Genomic DNA, 24,703 nt, shown 5'->3' on the forward strand with positions numbered 1-24,703 from the left:
CGAGTCCCATTGGATCTAATCCTTATCAGTATTTGTACCGGTACACCATTTATTCCCCTGGCCTAGAGAAATGTGTATATTTTTCCTGTTTATTAAATCAAACCAGAAGCTTGACACATACTGCCAGGTTGCCAAGGGGCTCCAGCGGCTGTGTGCTGGATGACAGGCTGAGCAGAGTTGACTCTGTCTATATATCATAATACAAACTCCCAAACACAACTAAACCTGCAGACCTCTTCAGTCTCCCCCAAACCCGAGAGACCCTGTTGCCCTATAACTTCTACATCTGATAGCCTATGCAATTTGTCTTGCTTTAAAAAAAAAAAAAAAAAAGCAATAAAGAAATATAAATAATTAAAAGCATAGATCACCGAGCAATGTAAATTCTATCACTATTGATTGTTTTTTATACAAATTTTATGCTATTGTTTGTCTTCAGAGAACTGTGAATATAACAAACAAATCAAGACTTTTATGATGCTATTCTAGGGCTTTTTGTTCATTTTGGAGCTCCTCCAACTCAATCACATTTTTTTAGTTACAGAAAGAAAGAAAGGTAGAAGTATACAAAGAGGCACATATACAGAGAAAGTTAGTTGAAGTAAAATTACTGAAATAATATATCTTAACACATTTTTCGCATAATAGAATAAGACAAAATGGAAGCAGAGACAAGAAGAAAGTCATTGGCACTGAAAATGTAATTATTTCTGAATGGACAGCTGAAATAAATTTACAGAGCTGAGTCAGCGTATGTCAATAGTGGCAGTGAGATAACAGTTCACTGTATAATGATCATTGGCCACAAAATTTCACCCTGTTTGACTCTTCTGAAAGGAATTCTTGTAGACCGTATGACATTCTTAGCAGAGGTACAAAATCACTCTATTATTCTCTTAGAAACCTTTGGAACAAAACATTTCTGTCAAACTGGCAATCAAATAGCGCATATTTAAAAATGCTTCATGGGCAATTGTCTAATTTTTATTTTAGTTTATTTGTATTTCTTTTTATTTCATTTTTTCAATAACTTGCTTAAGCAAGTATATAAATGCAAAAGAGAGTGAAGAGGAGAGTAAAAGACTTGGACGAGGCCAGACTCAAACTTGCACCACATCTCCTGCAAATAAATTCTATTCTATTCTATTTTTCATTTAACAATTTATAAGACACTTGATATTACTCGGCTGTCATACAATCAAATATAATTAATTAGGTTCAGGTTCACTTTATTTATACCCATAGGCAGACTAGGTTTGCAGAGTTCTTTAACATTTTACATACACCACAGACATTAAACCACACATATGATAAAAGTGGTTCCCAGCATCACTAAAAACACCTGGACTAAAAACAATAAGTAAACTAAAGTACACAGCATGTAACAAAAAAATACAATAAATAAATGTATTAAAAAATAATAATGAAATTAATAATATATTAATAATATTTTGCCTGCACCCACCCAGAATAGTAATATTTCCATACTGAAATATTCTTGCTTGTGTTTAGTTCAAGTATCATGCCATGCTGCATTAACATTTGTGTTTGCAGCAAATACTACATGAGCCTGCACAAAGTGAGAAAGTCATAACAACGAAGGACCAATTGCACCACTGCCAACTCCATTCCTCTAAGCACAAATGTGTGACAGCCAGTGGAGTAGGTTTCATTTGAACATCAGTTGCATTTATGCCAGAGAGGTGTTTATGTGGGGGGGGTAGTTGTGCTTTACTTTTGCACTATTGCTAGAACATTTTACAGCTCTGGATTTTGCCTGTAAAATGAGCATGTTGGTAATATACAAAGTGAATATCTATACAGTAATATTCAGTTACAAATAAGGTTTTATGTTTATTCGTAATATGCAATATGACTCAGCTACTCATTTCATGTATATTCTGTTAATTAATTTCAGAAATATTGCACTTCTCCGCTATTAACTGTTTGATGAGCAATCATTAAAGGTTTAACATCTCCTGCATGCTGCCTTGTGAAATTTTAAGAAACCCTGCATTATTTAACAGCTTCTTATGCTAAATTCCTTGCAATTGTGAATAAAAATAGTCTACACTGGGAGAAGACAGCTCTCTCCTTCGAAATCAGTGGTGACAGGGAACAAGAGAGAGTGACAGAGAGCCCTGAGCCGTGTAAATACTGAGTAATATCCATGCAGTAGAATCAGGGAAAATGAAGTTGGCGTCCTCACGGTGCAGGTGGAGTGGAGCAGTTGGAACTGGACTATTGGCACAGAAGTGCAGGCTAAGGATCCAATTGAGTTCAGTCGTCATCCTCCATGACTGAAGAGAGCATTTCCTCGACTCGCTCACCCAACACGGAAGCTGGCATCTCCGGTGTATCCCGCACTGATGATTTTAAAGAATAAATTCAACCAAAAATAATAAAATATATTAAATCCTGACTTTCATGTTTGTTTGTTTGTTTGTTTATTTATTTATTTTGTTTTCCTGTGACAAAAAGGGAAAATCTTTTTAAAAATCTTATGTCTGTTAAGTTTGAAAGAACATAAAACCATCATAAAACTATCTAAATGATCTTAATGACTATAATTCAAGTATCTAAACTGCAGTTTTTAGATTGTATCCATAGTGACATACACTACCATTCATAAATTGGTTTGGGTGATATTTTTATTGTTTTAAAAAGTAGTTTCTTATCCTCACCAAGACTGTATTTATTACAATACAGTGATATTGTTATATAAGTAAAATCACAATATTGTGAATAAATAAATAAATACATTTAATTTATTCAAAGCTGAATTTTCAGCATTTTTATTCCAGTCTTCAGTGTCACATGATCTTTCAGAAATCATTCCAATATACTGATTTGGTAGATAGAACAGCATTTATTTTTTTGAAACATTATTTCTTTACTCTCAAGTACTTTGCATTAAAAGTGTTTTTTTTTTTTTTTTTTTTTTCATGGAAATCAAACTCATGAACTTGGTGTTGCTAACATCATGCACCAATATTCCTGCAAATCTGATTCAGTGTTGAATTGCGCAGTTATGTGGTTTTGTTTGTCCCTCTCCATGGTTCTGAATCCTTCACAGTTCTAGGGCACGAGCACAAACCAGTTTAGGAAATGAAAAAGCCCTTTTCCGTTCCAGAGCACTTGTTCGCAGCCTCCCTCAAATTGTTCCAACTGATGGTATTTTTTTCACTAGACCAAATAACACCACTTTATTGCAAATATCAAGAAACAATGTCTTCAAGCACAATGTCTTCAGCAACACAGGTTAAGAATAAAATGTCTGACAGGTTCGACATATCAAAGGTAAATAATAAATGTGGTTAATAACAGCTGATGTTTACTCACAAAGTTGTCTGAATCCATTTAATTCACAAAAAAAGGTCCAAGTAAAAATTATGTCAATGCATCAAACTGACACATGTCACGCTGGGTGGTGATAACAAAATCAGATAGATTCAGTTGTATATCATAAGTTCTCATGTTTAAAACATGCATTGTGGAAGTATTGGAATTCAGTGTTCACTTTAATTGCCTGCTATTTATTATCAGGAACCTAAGTGTCTTATGCTGTTTGATATGCTGCAGTGGTCTGCTTTAGGGGATGTGCTGTCATAAAACATGTGAGGCAATTTCCTCTCGTAGAAGAGCGTTCCTGTGCACGTCAAAACGGGTATATCCTAGCTCCATACAAAACCCAGCGGTCCGCCAGATTTGATTTATGACACATACATGGGTGTCGCATAAGCATATGGTTCCGTCAGCAGGCCCGTCGAGAGCAAGACAAAAGTGGATATCGGGATGCTGACTTCAGTGCCATGCGGACGGCTTTTTGGCAGAGCTGCAGGAGTCCATCCCTCAATGACACTGGCAGAAGTCCACCGGGCTTCAATAATTCACATCGCACTCCAGACATTGCCATTTCATTTTGGAAGATGAAATTAATTACATTTAAAAGCAGGAGAGGCTTGGAGTACTCAAGAGCAGAGCTAAAATGATCCCTGAAATTAATGTAGGAAACTTAGAGAAGTATAAAAGCTCTGGATGTGACGTGAAGGCCTACAGATGTGAAGCACTTCAGAGGGAAGAAGGAGAAAGATTTGGATCACCGTACAATCATAGCATGCATCTTCTGAATGTCATGAAAAGGTTAGGAAGGATTACTTAGTGACTCTTAATGCACTTTGATCCATCGTAAATGTGATCTTTTCAAGCCCTGATACTCTGTTTAGGTGATATAAATTAATATGTTCTAAGGCTGCAAAGGGATTGTAATCGTTATTGCAAATCAGGTCAGCCTTTGCTTGGAATTCATATTTAATTAATTATATTACTTATTAAAACACTTGCATTATTTCTATTAGGTGGTGAAGTGAAGCTATCACCATATGTACATGATCTGTTGCAATGACAAAGTTATCCGTTTTTGTATCTGTATTCAGGGGGGGGGGGGGGGACATTGGGATGGACTCTATTCCAGTTATTCCAGTTTCAATACATTATTCTGTTCAAATAAGCCATTGAATAATTTGCTGGAAAAAATAAAAATAAATAAATAAATTTTAAAAAACAAGTGTGTGTACAAATCTACAAAGAAAAACAACATACAATATTAACTAAAAAAAAAAAATCCCCCTTGTATTATTGAGGAAAAATGTAACCCTCCTGTTACCCTAAAATCAGGCAACACATTTTCCCCTTTGGGGTCAAAGCAATTTAAACCTCTAGAATATATATTTTTTTTGTTGTTGTTTTTTTTTAAGTTTGTGTCATGTCATTTATTTCTTTGACTACTTAAATAGGCCTTTAAATTGACCCCAGAGAACACCGATGCTACACAAAGTGTAAAGAGGACATCAAAATATCATCATGTTAATTGTATGATTACTGAGTTGTCCCCATTAAATTAGGAAAAGTCATTAAATTTGAAAAAGATTTGAAAAAAAAAAATATGTCAAACATGTATTTACAGACGTTAAACATTGAATGGGGTCAAACTGACCCCTACGATAATAGGAGGATTACCAAAAAATTAAAATAAATCAGTTGATTCAGACGTTGATTTGATGTATTTTTTAGCATTTTAATTAAGATTAGAGTTAGATTTGAATATATTAATAAAACTTAATTCCAATACTTGGACCCCTGGTTGATATGGCATATATGCATAATTTGTTGTAATTGTAACAGTAAGTACATGTAACATGTGTAACAAGTACACCTTATATATATATATATATATATATATATATATATATATATACACTGACCTCAACCCAATTGAGGTACTATGGGAGGAATTGGACCATGATGTCCGTAAGAAGTGTCCAACCGGCGTGAATCATCTTTGGGCAATCCTTCAGGAGGCTTGGAGTAATATACAGTATCAAGTCAATGTTTGAATAAACTGACAGCTTGGATGCCCAGATTATGCAGAGCTGTAATAGCTGCTAATGGTGGATATTTTGATCAATTGAAAATTAAAGTTTTTTTCTATGTATAAACTGTTTATGTAATAAAATATGTTTTCGTAGCTTGTGTTGTCCCTTATCAGTGCAAAATTATCACAAATTAAAAAGGATTCATGCCAATATTGTCCAAAGCCCCACTTTTACGCACATGCAGTTAATTAATATTACTCAGTACTTAAATGTATAATTACACTGTAACAAGCACACCTTAAAATATAGTGTAACCCAAAGTTGTAATTCTAAACCATTAATTAATCATAGTCAGTGTTAATTTCAACATGTATTGGATTTTTTTTAATCAAAACGTGTTTATTTTAGGATTATTTAATGAGCTTGAGCTAGCATGAACTAACAATCAATTAACTCATGTTAATTAATGCTAGTTAATGCAGTAACTAAGGGTACCTTATAAAGGTTATTGTAAAGTATTACCAGTCACACCAATACATATTAAAGTCGGCATTACATTTTCTGAATGCTTGTTATAGATTTTATAGTGAACAATTCATCAATGCATCAAAATGTTATAACAGGACCTTCCAGTGAAAACGACAGATTTCTGTATGGTAAATTCTCCAATGATGTCTGTTACATTGTGACTTTAAATATTAGTTTTATATTAGATTTTATGTTACTTGTCACAAGTTTCACAGAGGCACACAATAAAAAAGACTGTCCAGAGATCATGGGTGAACTTGAAATCACACCGTGCACATTGTCATTCATTTATGTGCACATTTATGGCCTCCCTTATAGCAGACACAAGCCGTCTGACCTTCCTGAGGCCTCGCTCTGCCAGATCTACTTCAATTTGACCAAAATAAACAGTATAAGCAATGTTCCTCTGCTGAGATAAATCATCCTGGGTTAAGCTATTGGAGTGATTTAGTGGTCACCATGATGATATAAGACAGCCTAGGATAGGGCCACGAGAAGCCGGGAATTCAAGAGCCGGTGAAAGTGGGTGCACATGGCTGATAGCGCTTAGCGGGAGCACATGGAAAATGCTAAAGGCTTGGGCATCAATCATGCATGGATTAGTTAATCAATCTTGCAGCCTCCCGTATGGGCGGAGATGCAATTCTGAAAAGAGTCCCAGCCAAGATCTGACAACACAGGATACATCTTAAGGAGAAATAGAGGAGCTTTAGGTTGTTGACAAATACCGCTCGCACCAGAGAAAAACTCCACTTATTTTCCAACAGCACATGCCATCCGAACATGTGCAACAGACTGGAAATTCAAACTAATGAGCAGTTCATGTAATCGAGAAAACTTTTCCGGCGAAAATATAAGGTGTTTTATTGTAGAGTTCCTGAATCATGAATGTTCCATGCTGCATGAAAAGGAACCCTTGGTCATCTGTCTTGAACAGATGGGACAGATATGGATTACCGGTTTGGCCGGCACTTTGACCTGCTCGAAATTTGGCAGAATTATCTTCACAGTTCTCCACACACCTTACACAGACAAATCTGAAGTCAGCTGTGATTTATGTGGAATAATTCTGCATTGAAAATTTGATTAATGTTAACGACCACTACAAACTCAGTTAAGCTTAATTTTCTCAGCAGAACAAAAGTTGGAAAAGAAAGTTTTTCTTCAGCCGAGACCAATTTGGATGAAAATGAGGGATGCTTAATGCGGCCGTGAAGGATCCGTATAATTATGGATCTAATCGCACATCTGGTGACTATACAGGTTCCTGCAAATTACTGATGAATGATCAGACAATCTTCCCAAATGAGCCATCCATCAAAACCGACAGCTAAGATATCATCTAAATTATGAGTAGATTTGGGGTAATGACTTTGGATGGGGAACCACATGTAAAACTCATCATGTGCTTCCGCAGCCGAGGATTTTATACAAGAACAATCATGCCGCAACAGTGACAGTCCATTAAGAAGTTAAAGGCCACTATTTTCTGGTCAGTAGTTTCTGTATAAGCTTTGTGATCAAGAGCCGGAAAACGTGAGGAAATGTTACTTGTCTAACAGACTGTAGACTCCGAAGCTTTTTATAGTCTTTTTGTAGTGTGACTCACAGGCCAAGAACTAGTTAGTCACCAAGTTCTACGTCTCATCTCAATGCATGCAAGGAGCAAACCATGTTCTTATCAAAACAGTAATTATAAATCTAATAGTGCTCAGTGATCGTGACTCCAACTGCTTTGGTGATCTAATGTGGCTCAGCTTTTGACATGCAGTAAAAAGATCACTTCTAAAGAGGGTTGCCAAAGTGCATTATAGGACAAGCTCTAAATAGAGACATGATGAAAGTACAACAGAGCCCTCAGCTATCCTAGTTTTTACAGGGTGCCGGACAATAACTTTAAGGTCACTTCACGATGATGAATGGACAGTGCTTGAGTTGAATAATTAGATGCTGTGGTCCAGTCATGAGGATGTGTACCTTGTTTTGCTTGAAAATGCTGATTCGTTGAGCTTTATTATAATTTTGTGAATATGGATCTTCTCACAGTGAGAATACAAAGGTTAGGTCAGGATGGGTAAATAAAGGACAAAATTAACTCTAAAGGGAAGAAAATGGAAACGAACAGATGATAATAGATCAGTGGTTCTCAACTGCAAGCTCACAGATCTGGTCTGATGGGGTTGAAGCAACAAGGGAAAAATGGTAAATGCAAAGAATAAAAATGTAAAATCAGTAGCATGCATTCAGCTCTCATTGAGCCTCTTTCTTCTACAGAACATAAAAGTACATATTTCAAAGAATGTTAAAAACCAAACAGTTGAAGTTAGCCATTGACTTACATGGTATTTTTTAATGGAAGTCAACGTCAATATATAAAAGTGTGTGTATGTGTGTGTGATTGTATGGGTTTAATGATGCTCAAAACCTTTATACATTTATTTCTTCTACTGAACATAAAAGAGGATATTTTGAAGATATTTTGAATAATGTTAGTAACCAAACAGTTGACAGTAGCCATTGATTTCCACTGTATAGTCAAACAAACAAACAAACAATTACATACATACATACATACCAGTGGTGTGTGGTGGTATTCTGAAATGAGGAGGCAAGGTCATCAAAGTTTTTCATTTATTTATTTATTTTATTAATGAAATGTAAATCCATGGCCCAGTTTCATTTACAGAGGGAAACACACACACACACACACACACACACACACACACACACACATATATATATATATATATATATATATATATTTCTTTATTTTTTTTTTTTTTACATTAACAATGTAATATATCGTCTATTTGTTAAAGTCATCTATGAATCTCCATGAAGTTAGTCTTTTTTTAATTTTACTTTTACTTCTTATTTTTCTCCCTTCAAAATTATAACTTAGGTCAGTAACAATTTAAAAAATATTTTTTATTTATGAACTCATGTTCAGCTATTTTTTAACAGTTAACTTTTTACTATTTTTTTTTTTTTTCAGATCATCAGTCATAAAAAGTCTGTAAATATTGGTCACAAACACAGAGAGATTTACTTAACCTTCACCAAGATGATTACTCACTAAAAACTCCCACATATAATTTTTAAGTCTTATTTTGACAAAACAAATTGGTTATTTCTAAGTGTGTGTATGTGTGTGTTTGTGTGTGTGTGTTTTCTTACTTTTTTTTTAATTAGTCTTCCCATTAATGTTCATTCAGACTGATTCATGAACGCGCATAAACACAATAGGCGGGCTTTATCACAAGAACCAATCACAGCCTAACATAACCAGTCATATCCAATCATATCGCGATAGAGGCATTGCCTCCTACCGAGTGACTTTCCCCGATTTATCCTCACTTACCTCCCAGCAAACTCACGGCATGCTTTAGAGCAGGTGTGGGCAAACTTTTTGACTCGAGGGCCACATCAAATTTTCCACATTAAGTGAGGGGCCGCATAATATGTTTATGACAAATGAAGCTTTGATTTTTTTGAAATTGACATTCACTTACTACTGTACTATGTATACTTGTACATACATGGCAGTTCTATTCTTGTACTATCTCTACCTATTTTTATGAGCACTTTATGACACAGATAAGTTGCATTGGTGTACAAGTCTATTTATAAGACACATTTTATCATTTCATTCAGAAATAATGTAAATTAAGCGAAACGTTTACAAACATTAGACACATGTTTTTATATTCCCTACACTCCACAAAAAAAGTCCTGTAAATTTAGCTTGTGTTCAGAATAGAAAAAAATTACGAAAACATAAGTAACATTTACCATAAACATATATTATAAACGCCCAGCCTTAAATATTTAAAGCGAAACTGAAACTAGCGGCGTGGTTGCTGGAATATGCACAATTTAAACTCACTTGCCTTTTCTCATTCGTCACCAATCCTGATGTGCGCGTTTTGCGCTTGACCTTGATTGCTTTATATAAGTCACCTTGGAAATTACAGCACGTTTCAGATAAAAAAACGCAATTTGTAATCCAGAAAAAACTGTACTATATAAATTTTCATTTTCAAATGTGTGTGGGAAACAGAATCAGAAATCATATCTTTGCAAGATAAAAGACAAATTATTTCCATGTTTTCCCAGGAGGTCTCCCATACAGGTACTGACCAGGCTCAACCCTGCTTAGCTTCAGTGGGCAACCGGTCTTGGGCTGCAGGGTGATATGGCTGTGGTAATCATGACATTTTTTTTTTTTTTTTATCACACAGGTTAACATAGATTGTCTTGCTCTGTACAGCCTGCAGTAAACTGTTGCAGGAGTTCACTATATCACGGCTTGGCAGACGCAGGTGCAGCATACTTAGCGACCCGTGATTGTCTGCATATCAAGACTCCCAGCGGATTTTCCTGTTAAATATTGGTGAGGTGAACGGATAGGATTGTTTGTTGCACTGAGAGCTTTGATATGTGTGCTGGTATTTATTTTTACTCCTCTTCCCTATCAGTCCTGGCAGTTTTAGGCAGGCACTCAGCGAGATATTGAGAACTGTGGGTACTAGACATGTGGGAGACATCACCGCTGTGATGAATCTAAATCCCTTGCTCTAGATCTGTGTGTGCGCACCCATGTGTGTGTGTGCTTGCGCTCAGCTCAGCTCTGTTTATTTATAGCTCCTCTACAGCTCAGAGCAGAACTCCCAAGCGCTCCTCCTCATAAAGTCTATTTCTGCATCTACACGCACATATACTTTTCAAATCCCGGTAACACTTTTTTTTGTTGTTGTTCTATTTTATGATTTCACGCTATTCTTTTCTTTAGTATGGGTGGTATTTTGTGTCATCTTTGCAAAAACAAATTCTAGCTCACTGGTTTTTGCTGTATCATGATTGTTTTTTTGTTTTTTTTATATCAGTGGTTTATACAGTACTAGAATTGTTTGTAATCAAATATAAAAATAGTCCTCTAGATAACACAGAAGATATGTGAAGAATGTTAGTAACCAAACAGTTGACAGTAGCCATTGACTTCCACAGTATTTATGTAGGCCTACTGTATGTATGCATGTATGTATCAGGGGCATATCCTCCAAGGAGGCAAGGGAAGCAGTGGCTCCTCAAAATATTGGATAAAATACAAAAAATACAAATAAATCGTAACATTAAAAATGTTATGTCACTTGTTTTTCTAAAGAAACATCGTCCAACAGCGACACCAGCAGGTAAAGTTACAGAGGTAGTCGGTGTCTCTCTTGCCTCCCCAGAGCCCATTGAGTTTTAACAGACCCTCTAAAGCAGGGGTGTCCAAACTACGGCCCGCGGGTCATCTGCGGCCCGCTATCACTCCTGTGGTGGCCCGCGAGGGATTTAAAAAAAAAAATGATAAGAATCTGCAGAGGTGGGCAAACTACGGGCGTTTTCATCCAGTCCGCGAGGCAGTTGTTCCATTAGGCAATATCAGTAAAATACAATAGATGGCGCTGTAGCCTGTAGTGCAGTATATAACCCCTGATTTACACCATCCTGCCGCTCCGACGCGGCCACCGGAGCTGATCACGGCTACTCCAGTCAATCTGCGGCACGTTTCAGAAGCGGCTCTACGCGCGGCTTCACTAAAAAGAGGCGCCTAGTCTATTTTTGACGGACGCCGCGTTAAAACCTCACAGCGAATACAAAATAAAAAGTCAAAATAGCTATATACACGACAAAACTGGCACAATTGTAAATAAGTTACATGTTTTAAAAATGTAAAAGTGTTCATTTGTTTTGAAAAATGCCTTGTATTGGAACTGTTTTAAAAATGCTTAAAAGACTATCAAGTATCAGAACAAATGCCAGTTTTATCCTCCTGCTCACGGGTGCTGTCATTTGGGGAAAACTAGGTTGCTGTTGGAAGAGGTGTTAGTGAGGCCAGCAGGGGGTGCTCACCCTGCGGTCTGTGTGGGTCCTAAGGCCCCAGTATAGTGACGGGGACACTATACTGTCAAAAAGCACCGTCTTTCGGATGAGACGTTAAACCGAGGTCCTGACTCTCTGTGGTCATTAAAAATCCCAGGATGTCTTTCGAAAAGAGTAGAGGTGTGACCTCGGCATCCTGGCCAAATTTCCCCATTGGTCTCTGACCATCATGGCCTCCTAATCATCCCCATACACTGATTGGCTTCATCACTCTGTCTCCTCTCCACCAGTAAGCTGGTGTGTGGTGGGCGTTCTGGCGCACTATGGCTGCCGTCGCATCATCCAGGTGGATGCTGCACACTGGTGGTGGACCACCCCTCACAATGTAGAGCGCTTTGAGTGCTTAGAAAAGCAGAAAAGCGCTATATAAATGTAATGAATTATTATTATTATTATGATTTGCTCCTATGCCTGTATATTTGTGACTATTTCAGTATTTTAGCTGCTTGCACATCTTGTTTTGTTGAACTGCTTTAACTTGATATGAATTGAATTAAGGCCACCCACATAATCTGCTTAATCAGATTTAAATGTTTGAGTTAAATTGGCTGACAGATGGTGCAGCTTTGATTTTGCTTCTAGTTTTACACTTCTGTTGTTTTCTTCTGTGAGTGATACTACAACCGGCTGTTGAGGCTGCTAAGCCCAGTAGCAACTACAATTTGCAAACTGATCTAAATTCATGATGTTCAGAGCTATATTTGGTGATAGCTGAAATATTCATTTTGCATCTCTCATAATGTTAATATTGAATTTTTTCTTTCTAAGTACCTGACAAGGCGATGCTTAAAACCTGTTTATTGAATTATTAGAATCAGAATTAGCTTTATTACCAGGTATGTTTGCACATACAAGGAATTTGTTTTGGTGACAGAAGCTCCACAGTGTGACAGAATGACAGTGACAAGACAAGACACAGATAATAAAAATAATAATATACAAATATACAAAATAGACAATGTGCAAAACAGCACAAACACAACATACACAATACACTATTTAGTATGTACAGGTATGTTAGGTGCAAATTTAAAATGTAATAAGTATGCGTGTTAAATAAATAAATGTATGATAGTGTTGTGTGTTTCATGTATTTTGTTAAGTGTTCAAATGTTCATGAGATGGATTACCTGAGGGAAGAAACTGTTCCTGTGCCTGGCCATTCTGGTGCGCAGAGGTCTGTAGCATCGACCAGATGGTAACAGTTCAAAGAGGGAGTGTGCTGGGTGTGAGGGGTCCAGAGTGATTTTTCCAGTCCTTCTTCTCACTCTGGATAAGTACAGTTCTTGGAGAGTGGGGAGGGTTGTACCAATGATTCGCTCAGCAGTCCGGACTACCCTCTGTAGTCTTCTGAGGTCAGATTTGGTAGCTGAGTTGAACCAAACAGTTATTGAAGTACAGAGGACGGATTTAATGATGGTGGAGTGGAACTGTTTCAGCAGCTCCTGTGGCAGGTTGAACTTCCTCAGCTGGCAAAGGAAGTACAACCTCTACTGGGCCTTTTTGACAATAGAGTCTATGTGAATGTCCCACTTCAGGTCCTGAGAGATGGTGCTGCCCAGGAATCTGATTGACTCCACTGTAGTTACAGTGCTGTTCATGATGGAGAGTGGGGGGGGGGAGCAGGGGGGTTTCTCCTGAAGTCCATGATCATCTTCACTGTTTTGAGTGTGTTAAGTTCTAGGTTGTTAAGACTGCACCAGACAGCCAGCTCTTTAACCTCCTGTCTGTGAGCAGACTCGTCACCGTCCTGGATGAGGCCAATCAGTGTGGTGTCGTCTGCAAACTTCAGGAGCTTGACAGAGGGGTCTTTAGATGTGCATTCATTGGTGTAGAGGGAGAAGAGCAGTGGGGAGAGAACACATCCCTGAGGAGCTCCAGTGCTGATTGTACGGGTGTTGGATGTGTATTTTCCCAACCTCACTAGCTGCTGCCTGTCTGTCAGGAAGCTGGTGATCCACTGACAGACAGATGTGGGCACGGAGAGCTGAGTTAATTTGGGCTGGAGGAGTGATAGGATGATTGTGTTAAAAGCTGAGCTGAAGTCCACGAACAGGATCCTCACATAAATCCCTGGTCTGTCCAGATGTTGCAGGATGAAGAGCAGTCCCATGTTGACTGCATCATACACAGACCTGTTTTATCTGTAGGCAAACTGTAGGGGGTCCAGTAAGGGTCCAGTGATGTCTTTCAGATAAGTCAAATTACTTATCTGAATTTTTTCGAATGACTTCATGACCACAAATGTTAGAGCCACAGGTCTGTAGTCATTAAGTCCCGTTATCTTGGGTTTCTTTGGGACGGGGATGATGGTGAAGCGTTTGAAGCAGGAAGGGACTTCACACAGCTCCAGTGATCTGTTGAAGATCTGTGTGAAGATGGGGGCCAGGTGGTCAGTACAGGATTTCAGACAGGCTGGTGACACACCGTCTGGGCCTGGTGCCTTTCTTCTCTTGTTCTTTCTGAAGACCTGACGCACATCATCTTCACTGATCTGCTGTGCAGGAATGGGGGAGATTGGGGTTGCTGGAACCTGCAATAGAACTCATTCAGATTGTCTGCCAGTTGTTGATTCTCCACAGTGCTGGGGATGGTGTCTTGTAATTGGTGATGTCTTTCAGACCATTCCACACTGAAGCAGGATCACTGGAAGAGAACTGGTTCCTTAGCTTACCAGAATAATTGATCTTTGCCACTGTAATCTCATTTTCCAGTGTGTATTTGGTCTGTTTATACAAAACTCTGTTTTCCTATTCCTATTATTTCCTATCCTATTTCCCATTCCTATAAGCATCTTCTTTGGCCTGACGGAGCTGTCTGAGTTTTGCAGTGGACCACGGTTTGTCATTGTTGTAAGTTAGATGAGTCCTGGTAGGAATGCACATATCTTCACAGAAACTGATATAAGATGTTACAGTCTCTGTGAGCTCATCTAGGTTGTTTGCAGCAGCTTCAAAAACACTCCAATCAGTGAGGTCGATACAAGCTTTTAAATCTGTTTCATTAAATAATTTTTATATTTCTCAGTTATATTACTATAATATGTTGCCATAAATGTATCTTTTGCATTGGGTCAAATGAAACAGAAATATTTAAAGGTGATCATAGATCAAATCAACTTTTATGCATTTGGAAACATCAAACAGATTGAACTGTTTTCTGTAGAGTCTCTTGATCTAATCATAAAATAAGCAGAGATGTCTAACTGGGAATAGAGTAGAACTGTTCTGTAATTGTGCAAATTGCACACTGTAATAGAGCCTAAACTGTTTTTATAATAGGTCTGAAAGAACAGGGTTGCAAATTTAGTTGCAAAGTTTGAGCAAATTCAATTAAGTTAAAAAATAAAATAAAATTACATTTTAAATCATTCTACTACTCTTTTAGATTAGAAACTTCTTGTCATGCATTAAGTGTTTAAGTTTGGTGGGTAGATTTTGAACTGTGTAAGTAGTAAAACATGTCAAACATGTAAAGTGTCTTTATGGTATCCTTAAGTGTACAGTACTGTGCAAAAGTAACTGTGTTTACCGTTATGACAGGAGTAGAAAGACTGTAATATATACACCAGACTCATGTAAACATGTATAATGTGCAATTAATGGGGAGATGCTTCCCCAACTAATGCAATTTTATGTTTATTCTGGTGTAATGCCTTGCCCTATATAGATGCATTACTGTAAAAGTTATTTTTGTTTGTTGTTTTACAAACTGACAGTCAAAGTTATTTTCTGTGTTCATCGACACATGCTGTCAATAGAGCTTAACTTGTATTGAACCCTGAGCATTCCTTTACAGTTGTTTGAGGTTTACTGCTCAGTGTACCACTTTCCGTGTCGTATCCCCATTCCTCTATAGTGTCTCACTCTGGAATATGTGCAGTTGTCTTGACAAGCACGATACATGGCAGTTATCATCATGTGAATAATGATCCATGCTAATTTAAGCAATTACAGTGACCTTTAAGTAAAGGCATATCCAACATTACAATAAGACGTCAATTAGTGTAATAGGCAATTATTCTAAATCAAATATGACAATGGGAATGTGAAATTTTTACTTCATTTAGAAGATAAAATGTGAAGACAGCTACACTGAAATCATTTACTGTAATTTTCATTTATTTATTGCTGAAACTATAGGCATTAATGGGTGAAATGGCACAATGACGTGCCTTAACTTGAGAATATAACTGTAGCATAGTGCAATTGACAAAAAGTCAACAACAAATTAAAATCAATGGTGCATGACTCATCAACTAGAAATAAAAATTTGCTATAAAATTTTGGATAAGCAGGTCTGCTAAATGAAAACGCTTTCCTTTTTTTTTTTTTTTTTTTTTTTTCAATGCCTCCTTTTTTCAATCCCTGTCCTCCAATCATTGGGCTCCATTTAACATGGTTGGAGACCACAAGTTCTCCCATGAGTTTCCAGTCCTTCATCATTACTTAGATTTTTTAAATATTTTCATAGAGATTGCACTAAAGCAATTTCTAGCCAATGAAATAATTTAGAGATAAGCATAATTGCAAAGATGCATATTTGCTAGATGTTTGCATAACTTTTTCCAGGCTTGGAAATGTCAGATTCCTCTAAATGTGTTCCTTGTTGAATATCATGTTTCACTCAGAAATGCATAACATTTAAAGAAATAGTTCAACTAAATTACAATTTTCTGAAAATGCTTATGAGTTTGCTTCAAAATGTTGATGAGTCTGCTTCATCAAAACAGATTTGGTGATATTTAACATGTCATCACTTGTTCATCACTGGATCCTCTGCAGTTAATGGGTGCCATCAGAATGAAAGTCCAAACAGCTGATAAAAACAATAATCCATCAGTAATCCACATGAATCCAATCCATCAATTAACATTAAGTGCATATATATATATATATATATATATATATATCAGAGGTTGCATTAGGCTTTTATTTTTGTCCATGACGGACAGGGTCGTAAAGATTCCATCATAATCTATTATTACCCGTCATTTTAATTTTCATATTTTAAATATAATAACCCAATTATTATTATTTATTTATTTTTTCCACTTTTTAAGTTTTTTAATAATGAACCTAAAGGACGAGCATATAGGCATTTATTTATGAAGACAACAGATGAACACAGACTGCGTCACTTTTCATGTTCAGTTCAACACCTCAGTGACAACGGAGGACACTAAAAACAACAAAATATCCTAGTGCTGGGTAAAAAAAAAAAAAAAAAAGATTTCTCTGCTTTAATAGATTCTTACTTTTATGAACCAATATTGTTTCTTAACTCCCAATCGATGCTGTTTTCATTTGATGAATGCAGAGTAGGCAATACGCTAAGCTACGGTGGCCGAGAAGTGCAAAACAAATTGCGATTCTGAAAACAAAACACAAATTACAAAACGCAAATGCAAATCTAAAAAGCAAAATAACAATTCAGAAAACACAACAACAATTCCGAAAACATTATAACAAGTCAATACAATGACAAATTCGACAAACCGGAAGAGCGCCATTGGCTTGGGGTATAGCTTACTCACCACTGACTGGGCGAGACATCTGTCAAGCAAGGTCTACAGGAAGAACCAGAAGAACAACAGCAGAAATAACTTAGTATCAGCTCCAGATGGTAGATTGCGTGTCATCGTCTTTTTTGACGCGATCGACCCGGGTTCGATCCCACATTTTGCCAAACTTTTCCCTTTTCAAATCTCGTATCACATCGGAAAGGCATTTATTAAAAAAAAAAAAAAAATAAGGAAATAATCAAAAAGTTCAAAATAAAGTATCGGGTATGGTTAGGGTAGGTGTAGGGAGGGCTTTATTGTACCAATAAGGTGGCATCCATTTAATAATTTGAATTAAAATTATAATTTACACTCAGTACGTTATTATTGCATCCTGTCTTTTTTTTACTACAATACTGAGGTGCAGATAATTGCCACTATTTGCTACAAGTAGTAAACATAGCACAAAATCCAGCTATTTTCACTTAGTGTAAATACGTTAGCTGCTATCGCTATTTGACAGAACTATGTCAAATTTACCGTCAATCCCATAGACATTGTATTAGAAACACCCTCGCATTAGCGTTAACAAGTTTTATATATATATATATATATATATATATATATATATATATATATATATATATATATATATATTCTGATATAATACAGAGTACAGTGTTGTAAATGTACATGCATGTATATTTTAGGCAGCAGCTATTTGCACTGTGTAAATAGCGATAGAGGCTATTTAATTAAGTGCAAATACCTATTTACACTAAGTGAAAATCACAGGATTGTGTGCTATGTATACTACTTGTAGCAAATAGTGGCAATTATCTGCACCTCAGTATTGTAGTAAAAAAAGACAGCATGCAATAATAACGTACTGAGTGTAAATTATAATTTTAATTCAAATTATTAAATGGATGCCATCTTATTGGTACAATAAAGCCCTCCCTACACCTACCCTAACCCTACACGATACTTTATTTTGAATTTTTGATTATTTCCTTAATTTTTATTTAAAATAAATGCCTTTCCGATGTGACACGAGATTTGAAAAGGGAGAACAAAAGTTTGGCAAAAGGCGGGATCGAACCCGGACAATCGCATCAAAAAAAGACGGTGACTTGCAAACTACTATCTGCGCCACTGGAGCTGAAACTTCAATTGACTCTGTTGTTGTTCTTCTGGTTCTTCCTGTATACCTTGATTGACAGATGTCTCATCCAGTCAGCGGTGAGTAATCTATTCCCAAACCAATGGCACTATCTCAAACTATACCTACCTCTTCCGGTTTGTCTGATTTTTCATTGTGTTTTCTGACTTGTTATAATGTTTTCGGAATTGTTGTTGTGTTTTATGATTGTTATTTTGTTTTTTAGATTTGCATTTGTGTTTGTAATTTGTTATTTTGATTTCAGAATCGTGATTTGCTTTGCACTTCTCGGCCACTGTACTAATCTTTGTGCGTTGTTAATTTTGATATGAAATAGTCTCAATTTCAAATTCTGTCCATGTTATTAGGAAATTCAAGCAACAAATATCGTTTTGGTGCTCTGTATTGTGGCGTGATTGATCGCTGTAGACACCTCAGATCAAGCGATTCACTTTACAAATACTCTCCTGAGCAAAATTAAAGGCATAGCAAAAGATCACGTGCTCTGCTGCCTCACTGGAGCACACTCGCCACCAACTGGACAGGCCTAGGAATTATAGTTATAAATTTCATTAGATCACCCTCATTGTAATCTGCCAAAGTGACGGACGGCCTTCAGATATTTCCGTCACTGCTAAAAAAATTCTGTCTATGATGGAGAATTTTCGGTCAACGTGACCTCTGATGTATATATATATATTAGGTCTGTTAACGCATTCGATAAATCTAAAAATTTTAACACGTTAATATTTTTTTTTACACAAATTAATCGTTTGATAAGGTTTGACCTTCTTGCCGTCATCTCAGCACGGAAGGTAATCATTGCCTGCGTCCCAATGTGCACACTATCCATCCTAAATTATATGTGATATTAGTAATTTCCAATACTATTTAGGGTAGATAGGGTGGGTATATGCACATTGGGATGCAGGGATTGTGTAATTATGAGGCGCTGGGTTCGACAACAGTGAAGCGAACGCGGAGAGAGACAGCGAGTGTGTCTGAGAGAGAGAGAGCAACAGTGCGCGAGAGATATGTATACTCATATTTGATAAGGTTACAGTGAACCAGTGTTGCCAGGGTTGCGTTTTTCCCACACAATAGGGCTATTTTGAAAATACAGTTGCGGGAAAATTACAGAGCCGTGGGTTGCGTTTTTTTGGGCTACTTTTATAATCTACCGCGGCCGCCCAAAGTATACACATGTGATCGCAAAAGGAAGTTATTACAAACACTCGGTGGTGGTTTAAAGTGAGTTCTGAGTAAAAAGTATACTATTAATCTCATAAATTATCTTATGTAGCATGACACTAATTAGCTCTAATGCACCTGCAGAACATGCAGGTCCAATTCCTCTTCATAATTCATTTTGTCATAATACTTCATGTAAGGTCGCAAGAAAATGTTTTGTTGTATTTATTTAGAAATACATTTGATAATAGTTGGGTAAATGTGTCTCGGCCCCTGTCTCGACAGGACGTCTGTCCCCACATTGAGATGCCCAGGGATATATATACCACTCTCAATGAGCAGAGTCTCCCTTGGGCCCAGATAAGGATCTGGCGTGCAACGGAGCTAACGCAGCATCCCCACACTTCGTGAAAGTGTGGGGTGAGAGTGCTAGGTCAAACAGAAGAACCCAGTACTGGTAAGCTTCGCCCCCGAAAGCAAACATCAGGAACTTCCTGTGAGTGGGAAGGATGGAGACATGGAAGTATGCGTCCTTTAGATCGATCGTGACAAACCAGTCCTCGGACCTGATCTGAGACACGACCTGTTTGAGTGTCAGCATCTTGAACTGCAGTCGCAAGACTGAGTGGTTCAGCTGACGCAGATGTAAAATTGGACGCAACCCCCTATGCTTCTTTGGAACTATGAAGTACTGGCTGTAGAACCCAGACTGCCTTTCGTGGAGAGGGACCACCTCGATGGCCTCCTTTCTCAAGAGAGTGTCTACTTCTTGTTCCATTACCGGAGCCTTCTCGGGGCCCACCAGAGTGGGAATAACCCTGTTGAATCGAGGTGGTGGAGAACTGAACTAGATTCTGTAGCCTCTCTCTACAGTACCCATTGCAGTGACACATTTGGCAGTAGTTTCCATGCTACCAAATTGTCTACTAAGGGAACCAGTCTCTCAAGACTGGCCTCTGGTGTAATCAGAGAAGCTAGTTTGGTGCCCTGGAATGGCGCACCGGCAGGGGACGGCCGAACTAGCCGTCCCCTGAAGACCCCCGTAACTAGACCCCCGAAGGGCTGGCATCTCAGTTCTGCGCTTCCGGGCGGAAGAAACTGAGATGTATGCTCACTAGAGATTGCTCCGCTCTGGAATATCAGGGTTGGCAGACCGACCTCCTGAGGGCACTGGCGAGGAACGGGCACCGGGAACCACGGTGAAAACCGTTCCCCTCCAGTGGGGGCTACCCTCATAACCCTGGGCCATGGGCGTCAGGGCTTCTTCGAAAGCCTTCTTGTCCTGAAGCACGGCCCATAGGTCCGTCTTCAGCTTAGAAGGCCCCGGGGCAGAGAGCCGCTTGCCACCTCGGTCCCGACTCGGAGAAGCATGAGTGGCAACACTTTGTCTCTGTGCCTCCCTGTACGAGGAGCTGGCACGCGGTTGGGGCTGCTCCTGTCCAGCAGCCGCCTGAGATGGAGGGCGACGAGGCAAGAACCGCTGGAACGCCCCCGCTTACCTACGAGCCTCCCAGTGTCTGTCGACGACAGACTCAACGCCGTCGCCGAACAGACCCAGAGGCGCAAGTGGTTGGCGTCCAATAGGAAGGCCCTGTCTTTATCTTTAATCTCAGACAGGGTCAACCAGAGATGCCTCTCCGCTGTCACCATGGCTGCCATAAACCGCCCAACAGCACGGGCGGTCTCCTTGTTGGCGCAGAGAGCTAAATCAGCGGTTCTCCTGAGCTCCGTGATGTCATTGGAGCTCATGGCCTTGCGCTCATCCATTTCTTTCAGCAGGTCAGCCTGGTATGCCTGCAATACCGACATAGTGTGTGACATACCCCTTACCTACCAGCGTTGAGGTTGTATGCAACGGCTTGGAAGGCAAGGACGGAGCCTTTAGAGATGACGCAACTTCAGGGGACAGATAGCTCGCAAGCGTCTGTTCCACCCGAGGCATTGCTCTATAACCGCAACCATTCAGTCCCCCCACATTACCGTAGTAATCTGAAGAGGGGGTGAAGATGCGGGCCAAAAAGGGTCTTGCCCACAACCTCGACACCTCGGTGTGGAGATCGGGGAAGAACGGCAGGCTCCATGTTGGAGGTGATCGCTTCGCTCGCAGAAAGCATTCATCCAGTCTGCTTGTCTGCGGCTCAGCTTGCTCCTTGGCCGGCCAGTTAATCTTTAACTTGGCCACAGCATGAGTCCTTCAGCGTCAAAAAGAGCCTTCCGGGAGCAGAGCAAATGCATCGGTAGACGCTCGCAATGCACACAGTCGGCTCCCTTTAGAGCCGACCGTGCGTGCACCACTCCCAAGCAGACCATGCACAAATCATGTGTATCACCTGGGACCATGTAGCGTCCGCAGGGACGAACACATGATCTAAAACGTGAGCTGCTCTCACCCTCTTTCTTAGCGTGATCGATTAAATATCTCTTTGACATACTGCTTTCTTTCTGTATGCAAAAAGATAAAAGTGCCTTATGTGGAGCTTATAAAGTGGCAGGACAGACAACACTAAATAAGACTCACAAAACAGAAAGTATGGACAACACACACAGAGCGCTTTTGCTGAATGACAAAAAGCTGATGCCGGCTGCATCGCACGTGCTTTTATACCAGCTGGTCATTACGTCACACCGCCCCTGAAGTCTCACCCATCATTTGAACTCATTACACACGATATTCAGAGCCGCTCATGCTGGAGACGTTCCCCAAAGCGTCTTATCGGACGCAGCTCGAGTTCCTGAAGAGGATATATATATATATATATATATATATATATATATATACGTGAATTACTTATGGATTACTGTGATGTTTTCTTATCAGCTGTTTCAACTCTCATTCTGACGGCACCCATTCACTGTAGATGATCCATTGGTGACCAAGTAATTTAATGCTAGATTTGTCCAAATCTGTTCTAATGAAGAAACAAATTCATCTACGTCTTGGATCGTCTGAGGGTGAGCAAATTTCAGCCAATTTTAACTTTTGGATGAACTATTCCTGAACTATACAGAAGTGCAATTTTGGGTTGCAGATTTTTTTCATGTTGGCTTATGTGTAAAAATCCATTATCCTTTCCCATGAAAGCATCTCTTAGGAGGCCACTGAACAGATGATGATGGATGAGGAAGGTCTTATGCACCAGATAGAAGACAATAGCTCATTCTCTACACATCTGAACTGCACAGGAAGGAAGGTCCTGCTCCTGTGACCTCATTATCATTGCTTACATGTGAGAGTTCTGGATGTGTGGGTCCGTACTGGATCTGTCAAAGGAAGAATATATATGATCTCTGATAGATGTATTTAAATGTAAATTTCATGATGTATTGTTTTTATGCTCAGAGCATAAACAATTTGTAAATATACATTTTAATATTGTCAGCCTTCATACCTCCACAGTGAATGTGAAGTGCCATTTGCAACCCATTCAACCCTCATAATGTGGTGCTTTGCTGAGTGATATCCAGAATTTAATAAAGTTGGCTAAAACATAGCTGTGTTTACATCCAAAGTTGGGAATTTAGCTTAGCTCAAAATTAGAATATCGCATAAAACATTTGTGAATAAGGCACTGTTTCCGTCCCATGTGTTCAAGAGAATAAAATCATTTCCTGGGAAACTGGCACAAAGTATCAATAATAAAAATGAAATGCTGCAACCTGTGGCACTTTTTGCTTACATAATAAATGACTTGTGCCTCAGAGCATGCAGGTGAAACGCAATACAAAAGCTGTCGTGTTATGTTGCGTTCCATTGCCTGATGTTTGGGAATGCAATCGTGTGAGACAGTTATGGTGATTCTACCAAATCCTTTTAATGACAGACTTTAGCTCAGGTATTTCAAAATGACTAAAATAACATTCAAGATGGTGTGCAATGAGATCGGTAAGCTGGTTAGTTCAGTTATCTATTCGCATGATATGTTCAGGTAAAGTCACATGACTTTTTTTTGGAGCACACCAAGAAATATATTTAGTAAATGCATTTCCATCATAATTTATTTACATGGTTTTTATTGGATTAAAAAAACACACCCACACACTGACAATGCATTGACAGACAAGATTACTTCTGGAATGAAACAAAGTCTCAGCCTTTACATTTTGTGATTTTTAAGGAATTCAAACAATAAATACCATTTTGTGAATCTTTAAGTGTGCATGACAGATTGTTGTAGTGTCTCAAGCACAAGTTCAAGTGGCACATGAACTGATTGTCTCTTCCTCTTTACTACTAGTTATAGCATGGAATAAACATGTTTTTTTCAACTGTCCACTTAACACTTGTCTTGTGTTTTTTTTTTTTTTTTGTTGATTGGTCGGATCACCTGCCTATCAAAGATTGATTACAGTGGTCAGAAGACAGAAGGATGTCAAATTTGCAGTCACTCTCCCAGACAGATTTTTTTTCTTGCAATTCAATAATACAAAACAGTAGTGTTATAAATGTAAATAATAATAATAATAAATGTTATTATTAGTATCTATTGAGCATATTTCAATAGATAGAATATAATATAGATTTGCAATATTAATAACTGGAAACGTGAATATAGTACGGTGGCCGAGAGAGCTCACCTTCAGAAAACACATGCAAATAGAAAAAGCACCAACAAATCAAGAAAACATCTTCATCAGTTTGACAGCAGGTGGTGCCAATGCTCAAAACACAAACAAATAAAGAAACACACTGCAAAAGCTCACAATACAACCAAATACATTTTATTTGCAGTGCGTTTCTTTGTTTGGTTGTTGTGCGCATTTGCAGTGCGTGTGTTGTCAAATTGCCGAAAGCTGTTTTCTTCATTTGCAGCTGTTTTTTTTTTTTTTTTCTATTTGCAGTGCATTTCTTTTTTTGGTTGTGATGTGAGCATTTCCAGCATGTGCGTTGTAAAATTTAGGAAGTAGTTTTCTTAATTTGCTGGTATTTTTTCTATTTGCAGCGCGTTGAGCTCTCTCGGCCACCGTATTATAGTCTGTGAAAAGGGTTACATTTCAATTAATGTTTACAAAAGCTAG

The sequence above is a fragment of the Barbus barbus genome (genome assembly GCF_936440315.1).
Source record: "Barbus barbus genome assembly, chromosome: 33".
In the NCBI taxonomy this organism is placed as follows: Eukaryota; Metazoa; Chordata; class Actinopteri; order Cypriniformes; family Cyprinidae; genus Barbus; species Barbus barbus.